This window comes from Drosophila sulfurigaster, chromosome 3 (assembly GCF_023558435.1).
Source record: "Drosophila sulfurigaster albostrigata strain 15112-1811.04 chromosome 3, ASM2355843v2, whole genome shotgun sequence".
NCBI lineage: Eukaryota > Metazoa > Arthropoda > Insecta > Diptera > Drosophilidae > Drosophila > Drosophila sulfurigaster.
The window spans coordinates 42,267,794-42,279,531 of NC_084883.1; the positions used below are offsets into that span (position 1 = coordinate 42,267,794).

Genomic DNA, 11,738 nt, shown 5'->3' on the forward strand with positions numbered 1-11,738 from the left:
TAATTTCGTGGTGTGGGCGATCGATTTTCAGTCATTCATGCCGAAAAAATGTCAAAATTTTTCAAAATTTCGAAAACGAAAATTTTTTCAAAAAACTAAAAGATGGGCAAACGATTTTAAAGCGAAAAAAAAATTTTTTAATTTAAAAAAAAAAAATTGTTTATAATTTTGAAACTAAGGGTGGGCAAAAATAAATTTTTCCTGGGCAAACATGGACAAACAATTTCAAGCAATGGGCACCAATTTTTTTTTGAATATTTCAACTGGACCCAGCTTCTCTGAGCTCCAGAGACCACCCAGTGCCAAAGATCGAGCTGATGCTTTGCTCTCGGTAACATTGTCTGCATTTCAAAACTGACCCATCTCCAGTTTCGATCCAACTTACGAGCAATGTTGCATGTGGGGCACACATCGCATGCGCCTGGGTAATTCAATCCGCCGCACGCGTGTCCACTCTTCAGCTAACTAACGTCCAGTGTTATCCAATTTGTCGGGCCAACGGCTGTGATCTTTGCTGTTTTCTTTTCTCGCTCCATTGGCAGCAGTTAGTCTCTCTCTCCCTCCTCTCTCTATGTCTGTTGGCCAACAGGCCAGGTGTGATATGTGTCGATCAAACTGTAACTGGATCGCCTAAAGTGTCCTTTTGAGGTCCAGCATAAAGTCGTATGCAAAGTAGGACCACCAATTGACTAAACGGCTGCTGCTGTTGCCTTTGAGCTAACTGCGTTTGCTCTTTTGCTTATACACTGTCTTTTGAGGTTATTTGACTTTGTAAGTTTATTGAAAATTGTCTCCATAACTGTTAGGTACGTAAAATGTTCAAATATGTGTGTGTGATTATGAAAAGTTGAATTAAATTTTTTTTTCAAATTTCAATTAAAATGATTTTTGTGTTTCAAAATACTTATAGTTTTCCATTTGCTGTATTTAATACTCAAGAAAGTGTAGCAAATTCGAAATAAAATAAGTAAATGTAGAAAGAGTAAGAATAACTTTAATGAATCATATGTTCTTACAAATTGTATGAACTTCTTTATTAATAGCAATCATTACAATTTTGTAATATATAAATGATAATTTCTCTGAAAATAATTCCGCGAGAAAATGACTCATTGGCGATAATATGCTGATAGTGAATTAAATATAAATATAAAGTATTCATTGTACTAAATAATTTAAATGCATTTGCGTACGTCACAAAAATGACTCATTATAGATAAGAAATAAAAAAAAATGTTTGCAATTATTTCTTGTTATTTATATTCCCTCTAAGAAATTTGGCTTGCATTTCTGTTTTTTCAAATAATTTATAAATGTGATTTAAAAAAGCTATTTGCTGATATTTCATTTCCCAACAAAATCTATTGTTATAACTTTATAACGTAAAATATAAATGTTATATGAAAATATTAAAAAATATGATTTAGTTTTTTGTTTTATTATTTTTTTTTTTTCAGAGAATTTTGGTTTGAATTTATTTTTGAAATAAATTTAAAATGTGGCTTAAAACATTTATTAACTTAATATTTATTTTTCTAACAAAATATATAGAATAAAAATGTAATATAAAATATTACAGAATTTTCCGCTTTTTTTGTTGTTTGTTGTTTTATTTTATAAATAAAATGTTCCTTCATATCTCTATAACATCAATTCTAAATTTAAAAAATTTATTAAATTCAGTTACACCTTTTCAAAAGTGTATCTACCTAATTAATATTATATTTCATAACCTAGCAATATATATCTTTACAAGGACAGAGTATACAATAGTCGCCGTGTGATGTGTGGCTGATTTTTTTTCACTGACCACCAAAGTTGATTGAAATTTTGGCAATGACCCCGACCAGCCGCCAGAAATTGTTGGGCAGCTGCTGCATGTTGTTTTTGCCTTAATTGTTGTTGTTGTTGCTCTGTTGCAGCAGCTGCTGCTGCTTGGCAACAGCTTCGCCCACTGGCGACGGTTTTGGGCAGGTCGAGAGTCGCCGACGGCGGTTCAAGAGCCGCCGGAGCGTTAAAACGCACACGTTGACAGCTTTTTGTAAGCGACGGCAGTTGTTTGTTGTCTGTCCGTCTGTCCGTGTTGCAGTTGCAAGTCGCTTAATGTGCGATTTTTATCTGCAAGATATAAATTGTAATTATTGCATTGTGTGTTATTACTGTGGAAGGGCAACAAACACTGCGCTGGCTCGCTCGCTCGCTTCGCTTATCAGTGGCTGCCACAAGGCAACCATTGACGACGCTGACGTACATTAGCAAAAAGTTGCAAATGAGTGTCGAAATAAAAGTGCAACACACCTACACACAGAAAGGGGAGGAGCAAAAGGAGAAGGGGGCGATTGGGTCGACAAAAAAGGGGGACAAGTTCACCTGGTGCGACTGCGCATTGTTTGTTTGGCTGGGAAAAACAGTGGAAAGACAAAGCGAAACAAATTGCTCAATGTTGTTCCTGTTGTTCTTGTTGTCGTTGTTGTCGTTGTTGCTTTTCGCGCTTTAACACTTTTTGTTCAGTTTTTGTTGTTTTTTGGGTCGCTCTGAAAATTGATGATGGTGGCAATGACGATGTCGACGTCTACGTCGACGAGGACGTTGAGTTATGGTCTGAGCTCAGCTGTGACAGCTGCCAGCAAACGTATTGTCGCTGCAGAGTGAAGACAGAGAGAGAGAGTGGTCAGAAGCGAGAGTAGAGTAGAGAAAACTTGTATCAGCTGATTGACCACCCAGCGTAGTGAACCCATTAGGGACTATCAAAAGAAAATACATTTTAATTACCACGCAAGTGATGAAAATCGCTGTTGGCCCCGCTGCTGCGATTGAGTATTGAGAATTGGGCATGGCTTTGGGCTCTGGGTCAGGGAATGGAATGGAATGGGTTTCTTCTCTTCATTGCGCTGTGGTCGATTTCTGGGTCTCTGGGTGGCTGCCAAAGCGCGTTAATCAATAAAATGCCGCTTCTCATCGATATGGGGCGGCATCCAACGGTGCGTATGAAATTGAAAATCAACCACACGACACCGACCGACCGACCACACAAGCAAAGGGGGCGCCTCTCTCTCTCCATCTCTGTCTCTCTCTCTCTCTCTCTCTCTCTCTCTCTCTGTGTCTCTCTCTTGAGCTGCCAATGCAGTTGAGCGATGACGTTGATGGAGCTGTCGATGATGCATTGCACTCGCGCCCGATCTCTGGTCCACATTTTGGTAGTTTGTTATTAACTGTTTTGTTGTTTGGCTGCGCCGCGCTGCGTTGCTCCGTTGCGTTGCGTTGCGTTGCGGCTTTGATTGATGCCCCCACGCCCCAGACGGCGTCATACAAACATCAGGGCCATGGCCAAAAGCAGCAGCAGCAATCGCAGCGCCTTCTGAATCGCCTTCGATGCGGTCGGTCATGGCCCGATAATTGAAATATGTTTCTGTTTTTTTTTTTTTTTTCTCTCTGTATGTTTGCGATCTCAGATCAAAGAGCATGCTCAACTGAGCCGAGAGAGTTCAAGTTGGAGAAAAACTTGGGCAGCTGCCATGATGATTTGATTAATTCGAATTGGATTCTTTCACAGCATTTACTTTTTTGGGATTGACTCGCTTTTGGTCAGCTCTGGGTGTTGATAGGCTTCTTTTCAATCTAATTAAAACGTTTAAATGCATTCGCTTTTGTTATCTTTCACTTCGTATTCGAATTCAGTAGTGTGTTGGTTTATTTTTTTTTGTTTGGTGGAGCATAATAAATTCTGACACCGCATAAGTAAAAAACAAAAAACCAAAAAATGCGTAAGTTTTGACAACAGCTTCAACTTCCACTGGGAGGCGACAACGACAAACAAAATACGTGGAAAATAAAACATTAAAGACTCATAAATAAATTTTCCCACAGTGCACCACATACAGAAAACAACACAGCACGAGCAGAGAATGCTAGAATGCTAGACTAGAGAATGATCTGTATTGTGAAATGAACTAGATGTGATAGGAAAATTAAGTTATTACCTTTTGGGAACTTGTAATTTATTTGTTGGAAGAAATTGTATATGCTTTTTATAGTCATCTTCTCTGATTCAATGTTGGATATAGTTTAACTTATTTTCAACTATTTCTATGTGAATGAAAAGCAAAAATCCTTATAGTCACTTAAAAGTCAATTGTATTAGAATCGTTGAAATAAATTATGTATGATTTTTATATTCCCTTCTCTGATTATTGATCTGTTTTATAACAAGAATTAGATCTGATAGAAAAAAAGGCATTACGCGGTAGGAAATAGTAATGGTTATGTTAGTATCCTGTTTTTGTATTATCTTTTTATTTTGTTCTCTCTGCTTGATTGTCTGATATGGTTTAAGTTTAAATTAAACTATTTCTATAATACCTTTTGCTCTGTCTTATTAAAAAGAACTTAACGTGATAGAAAAACAAAGTGGTTACCCTTTAGGAAATAGTAATTGATTTGTTGGTATCCATTGTGTATATCCTTTTTACATCCTCTTCTCTGATTTGGTATTACGATAGTTTTACTTTAATTTAAACTATTTCTACATATATTACCTCTTGCTGTCACTTTGATTACAGGGTATCATGAAAACGAGAAGCGGTCGAGAAACTTTTGTAGTACATGAAAATGTCATTCGCATAACACAACCAGCGACAACAACAACAACAACGAGAGGCGAAGAAGCAAACAAACAATGATGGTGACAACAACGTAACGACGCACAAAAGTTTCAATCTTCTCTTTTCTGTCTCTTCCCCCACTCTCTCTCTCTCTCTCTCTCGTTCTACATATCTCTCTGTGCTACACCCTTTGCCTCAACCTGCCGCAGAGACAAACTTAATGGCATAGTTGGAGCCAAGTTGGTGGCACCTTTGCGGTTGCCTTTTGTGTCGTGTTGTTGTTGTTAGTGCTGTTTTGTTAGTTGCAGATAAGAGACAACAACAACAAAATGTTTGATGTACTTGAAACTTAATGTTTCGTGGGGTCAATTTTGGTAGCAGGCTTTCTGGTAGCTGGCTTTTATACGAATGAATATGGCCAACAAGCATTTTCTCTAATTTGCCTGCGCGCATTACGTGGCTTCGACCTTTTTTGCTTTTGCTTTTGGCTAATCGCCAAAGCACAAAAGCACTTGTGATTAGCGTTAAAAGTCTGTCCAGATGCCGGATTTGAAGTGCGCAAAAGCCTTTTAACCTTTTCACACGCTCAAAGCCATTTGACAGCTACTGTTTCGGTTGTTTCTCTTTGTTAGCTGTATTTTTGTCTTTTGAAGTCAAAACTCTTGTGGAAATTATACAATTAAGTGCTACACACTTTTGCTTTCAGGGTACATCAACAATGATGACTCTGTCTGTCTGTCTGTCTTTGTCAAGCCCAAAGCCCAAGACGATGTAAGACCGACCTTATCAAAAGAACTTTTAGCCGCCTCATTGAAGACGAATGGGGAACATATGAAATTGTTTTCCCACGTAAATTAACACTTGACTTTGTTTTCATATTTGCACAAGATGACTTCATTTTCTTCGGTTTTTTAAATATTTTATTACTGTTGACTTGGTCTACAGCGTCTCCCCTCTCACTCTTCTGCTGCTTCGCGCGTCAACAGTTGCTGCTGTCTCATTGTGTTGTGGGTGCCGCATTTTCGTTGTCATTGTTTTAAAATGATGTGTGTTGTGTGGTGTGTGTATGTGTGTGTGTGTGTGTGTGTGGCAGCATTACCGCTACGATTTACAGTCACTTGCATTGTCGATGACTCGACGTGTTTACCTCATAAGTTTCGTGCTTAATCTTGGCCAGGAATTGTGTGTGTTTGTGTGTTGGCAGCATAGATACGGGGCGTATGATTAACTACTTCGATAACTACAAATCTAATTATGAAAGTAAATAGGAAATATGTTACAGAAAGCCACTTAAAATGAGTAATCCATTCCTTCTAATAAGCATAAATTTCTTCAATTATTTATAGCCAACACTGTTAAACTACGTAACTGTTCATAAGCCATCCATAAGCGTATGTATGTTCAATTTGATTTCAGGATCTCGAATCGCCAGTGTCACTTGTCCACTTTATTGCTTGGCTCATGTCGAGTGCAGCCAAAGCAAAAGGAAAAAGCGTTTAAGAAACGATGGAGCAAACTTGAACCAAACCAATCGAAATCAGAAAAATTTTTCTTTTTGTCGTCACTCTACCCAATCAGGAAAGAAGGAAAGAAAAGCACAAGGACAAGCTGCACTTGCAGTTGAGTCACTTGAACCAAAATAAATTCAAACTTCTTGGGCAACGACTACCACTTGACTCAGTCAGCACAGTCACAGGACTCAGGCAGGATTCGCATGTGTGTGTCGGTGTGTGTGTGTGTATGTGTGTGTGGGGAGGTTTGTTAGATTTTATGCGCAAGAAACAATAAAATTGCTTTCTCGGCAAGTTCCAGTTATTTATCCAGACAGGGACAAGCGAAAGAACTTGTCCTGGATTGAGATATGATAGCAGTAGATGACACTAGTGTCATTCGCCAGCCATAAGCGCAAGGATCAACTTTTCTCAGTCTCTGTCTCTGTCTCCAACTGTTTCTCTGCCATTGTTTGCCCTCGATGCTTTTTACTGCAATTGGATTGGAAGAGGCGGAAAGGGAGTGAAGCAGCTTGAGCAAACCTGCATCGCCTGCAGAGATTTAACAGCAAATTAGCTTCATTAATGAATAGTAAGGATTCTTCCTTCTGCCCTCCTCCGTTTTCCTGCCATCCGACTGAGTTTGACTCAGGGGTCGCATTGTTATGCAAATCTCTTCCATTTTTTCCATCATATTTTCTATAGATATTTTTTTTGTGTGTGCATTATGCATATTTTTGCATGGCATTTTCTTTTCGTATTTTTTTTTGTACATTTGCTGCTCGCATTTCGCTCAATCAGCGCTGAAATTTATTATACTCCATAATCATTTGTCATCTTTCCATTCCATTTTTCGCCATTTCCATTTTGGCGCCCGTGGCGAGCGCATTAAAATTTTTCGCAACATTTTTCACGCATTCAGCAAAATGGCGCAACTGGAATGGAACCGGAACACGCTCCATTGGGGTTCGCCTCGCCCCCTTCCCAAGGCGACCAAACACAACCCGAGCATAGGTCATAAATTTCCGGAATATTGTTAAGAATATAACAATTACTCCTCCACAGACATCTTCTTACCCACTTCTCTTGAAAGTCCACTCTGTGTGTCGCATTCAAACATATTTTATTGTGCTGCGTTTTTATGGATGTCCAAAAGCTGCCAAAGCAGCAACAAAATAAACACACCACGCCCTCTGTCGGCGGTCAATTGCATCGTCAGTAGTTATTAAGTACTTTGTAGGGAGATTTCCGTATAGGGAGAAGACATTAAAAGGCTTTCCTTTCTTGTTGTCCATTTTAAGCGTATGCTTTTGATTACATTCCATAAATATTGTTTAAGGGCTTATGTAGTTAAATTCTTTGTGAAATAACTTGTATGGAAATGTAATAAAAATAATGCATTGTAAATTAATCTATAGGATTGTCAGACAAAAGAAAAACTTTTTATATTTTAATTAATACAATTTAATTTTAGGTTTTCAGCTAATTTATTTGCATGCATTATTTATCGTAATATTATTTCTTACCGTCCCTGCAAATTGTTGGCTCTAGTTTTTTTTCACACTTTCTCCCCAATAACACTTACAAATCGAATTCTATCGCACAATGCAAAGCTGTCGCCATAATGTATGGCTTTAATGTATGGTATGTGTACTTGTGTTTTCGTTACATGCTCCCAATGGGTTCAATAAATTTCAAGAAAATTCCACAAACGATAACAAATTTCCTCGCATAATTCTGGATTCAGTTTTTCTTCATTTTTTTCTGTTAGTTCTTTGTATGCATGCCAGGCGCATTCCATAAGGAAATATCCATAATTCATGCATTCGCAAATAAAAAAAAAAGAAGAAAATATGAAAATGTTTTTGTATAAAAAATGTGATAGAAGAAAAACCAATGAAAACATTAACAACAACAAATAAAATATGAGTGGGAGAATGTAAATCGTTTTCCATAATTCATCGAACTGCGTTCGAGACGCTCTCTTCCACTCACTCTCTCTATACGAATATCTTTGCTGACGCTGCGGCCTTCCAGCGAAGGGTCGTAAAACGGCAACAGCAACGGCAATGTCCAAGTCCCTGTCTGTGACGTTAAGGTGCGTGCCCATCCTCGTTGATATTTCTTTATGGTCGCGTATCGTAAAACTAATGAAATTTCAATTCGAGTGACGCGCCAGCCATGCGATGCCACGCCCCTGTCCATGTCCATGCCTTTGCCTTTGCCTTTGCCCCTGCACTAGGGCTGGGTTAAAAGAGAATTCCACGAAATATTCGCGCACTTGCCACACAACCGAAATTCATAAATTTTCAAACGCTTTTCCCACCATTCAACCAAACAGGACAGGACACAAGGCAAAAGGTTAGGCAACGGAAGCAGGTCCGGTCCTGGATGAACTCGCAACGACAGGTGAATTTATGATGAAGTGAGTCGTCAGCGTCTTTTTTCTTCTTGTTGTTGTTACTTGTCCTCGACTACGCAACTCGCGTGTAAATTATATTAAAAAAAAAAACAAAAAAAAGAACAACGCATTGAACAACACGAAAAATTCAGGTGATAAAAACGAAAGTAATTCAAAATCTGCGTGTGTGAGGGTTCTAAATTGTTACCAACTCACGCCCCCGTTGCAAAGGGACACACACACACTCACATTGGGAAAGTGAGGGAGGTAGAGGGACTCACAGATTTATATCGTTAAATTTATGATCCTGTTAGCGCCACTGCTCTTGGTTATCTTTATCTTGTGTGTAGAATCAGCATTGGCATCGTCATCAGCACAACACAGAGAGAGAGAGTGAGAGGAACTTGTTTATGGTCTAACGGATAGAATAAGTAAATGTAATCTCTTCATTGTCTTACCTGATTTTCACCTCAGCTCTTGTTGATGTGTTTTGATTTAGAGACTTGAGGGAATCCCTAGAAGATGTGTGTGTGTGTTTTAAAGTGGATTGTTGCCCACAACAGCAAACGTCACTTTTTAACTTTTGTTCACCATTTGTTACGCAGTTGGTCATTGGTATTAGAGCTAATCCAGAATAGATATGTTAAGTGGTTCTTTGCTGTAGATAAATGTAGGAGAACGAAGCTTCGAACGTATACAAATACTTTAATCACTCATATTTTTAATAGTCTTTATTTTATTTCGAGAATTGATGCGAGTATTGAATTGAAATTTCTCAAATATTGATTTTGTAACTATAAAATATCATTGCCATCTGTCAATTTTACTACTAAAATTTTGTATATTATCTTGATTATTGACAAGAAAGAAAGTTCCCATCATAAAATTTTAAATCATAATGATCCATATTAAACATAACATTTTAAATAATAAAATATTAATTTTGTAACTATAAAATACCCATGCTATCAATCTAATAGTTTTTTTTTATTTTAAATCATCTCAAATAGAATATTTTAAATCAGAAGCCTCTTAAATATTAAATTTGTAACTATAAAATACCTAAGCTATCAATGTGATGGTCTTTTGTTCCAGCTGAAATAGAATCAGTAATATTAAATTTGTAACTATAAAAACCCATGCTATTAATCTGATAGCCATTGTTAATTTGAAATCATAATGCTCCATTTCAAACAGAATATTTTAAGTCAGTAACCACTTAAATATTAAGTTTGTAACTATAAAATATCCATGCTATCAATCTCATAGCCTCTTTTAATTTAAAATCATAAAGTTCCATCTCAAATAGAATATTTTAAATAAAATCATCTCTTCATTACCCAAATCAAGAAAGGATCAAAGTGCTCTTAAACCGAAATCGAAAACCACTTAAATGTTCACTTTGTAACTATAAAATATCCATGCTATCAATCTGAATAGTGGCTGTATGCTATTAATCTTTTTTTTATGCAATTTTCACTTCAAAATGCTGTTGCATTAATCTTCAATGGCAGCTTTAAAGCTTACACACATGTCGCCATATTGTCCATTGGCATGTGTCAACGGTAATTGACGCCATTTTGTTTGCCATGGCAGGCAGTTGGCGCGCACACACGCGACTGAAAACGATGCGAAGCGACGCGACGCCATTGCTGTTGCACTTTATGAACGAACATCCTGAAGAAATGTCGAGCTTAATTTGTTTATGCATTTCGCTTAATTAAATTGCAGTTTACTCTTTTCATTAGCAGGTGGTTACACGGGGCGGGTTGATTGGTGGCTTTAGGTGAGGAGAGGAGGAGAAGGAGTGTGTAGCGAATTGAAAAATTAGCCAACGGAAATGGCAACGACACGCGATTCGGTGATCAAATGGAGTTAATGGCCAAGGATCCAAACTCACATACTCACACAATCACTTAGTGCAACTCCATAGCTATCCATTTACTTATTCAGTTACACTCCCGCGTGTTTACATTCAACGTTGTAATTAAGGAAGCGCACTCCACATGCATCTGTGTTTGCCTCCGCCCATTCAACCCATTCAACCCATCAAACCCAACCCATCTAACCACCCACTTACTCACTTACATGCCATCCACACTCTTTGAAGTCTGTTTGCCCATTTTGTGGGCGTGGACAGTGCACACAGTTGCAATTAGGCCTTGTTTGGCATGCGGTCGGTCCGCTCCACGAAACGCCGTTCCATCCATCCGTCCGTCCGTCCAAAAGAGGGAGAGGGAGAGCGAGATGCCAGCGGTCGCAGGGCCACGTTTGTTCTGCTGTGGTTTATTTCGCAAAAGGTTTTTGTCCAAATACTCAGACAGCGACTGAGACGAAACGAAACGAAACGAGGTGAAACGTGCCTTTTGCCCACCGTTTGCATTGTGCACATACAATGGAACAATGCTGGTAATAAGACACAGACTCCGGCATAAAGAACTAACAGCATATTTAAATAGCGAAAGGAACTTGACCCAGTGTTATGCCGTTGATGGATGGAAAACTGTAACAAGCTTCTTTTTTAGGCATTTCGTCTTTTGGAACTTTCCAATTAGAAAAGCAAAGTTGTAACCCATTTAATAATAAAAGTAATTGTTAAATGATTCGGACGTCAAAATTTACTTATGATATATATTATAAACTTTGGTATACTAACAAATTTTAATTATAGTATATTTGAATCGGAAAAGAAAACTAACTTATGGTATATTTTATAAACTTTGGTATTTGGTAAACTTTTCGGTATATTTATTTATTAGATTTTAAGGATAATTCCGTAATTTTCCAATTAGAAGAGAAATTGTATACTTATGGTTTGTAAGCTTTGGAGGTATTTGGTATATTTTATGATCAATTCCGTAATTTTCCAATTAGAAAATAAATGATGAAAAGAAATGATGAATGAAATTTATTGGCTGAATACTTTTCGGTATAGTCACACGATAATTCCGTTCTCATTTTACATATTATAAAAAATACTAATAATTTCCCCTGTAACTTATGCTACGCTCTAAAAACTGAATTTATGTCAAGCGAGTTTAAATTTCGTTTTTAAATGCTACTTAGCCATCTGAAACTATCATTTAATGTGTTAGCTTAAATCTGGAAATTAATTTCAGCCCAAAATTGCAGCAGCTTGCATTGGCAGCATGTAGATTTCACGCTTCTGCAACCATTCACAGCTATCTTTTGCATTCTATCTAGCACTTGGCTCACTCACGCGCTCAAAATGTGCGGTTAGCAGCG

At 37.7% G+C, this 11,738-nt stretch overlaps 1 long non-coding RNA gene across 1 annotated transcript; it reads right to left on the reverse strand.

The window, feature by feature from the left end:
* Positions 1-8,085: 8,085 nt before the first annotated feature.
* LOC133843891 (uncharacterized) lies at positions 8,086-9,299 on the reverse strand. Its single transcript, XR_009894551.1, has 3 exons — positions 8,951-9,299; positions 8,774-8,831; positions 8,086-8,565 (listed from the first exon to the last, which is right to left on the reverse strand). It is a non-coding gene; the product is annotated as an uncharacterized LOC133843891 (long non-coding RNA).
* Positions 9,300-11,738: the final 2,439 nt, after the last annotated feature.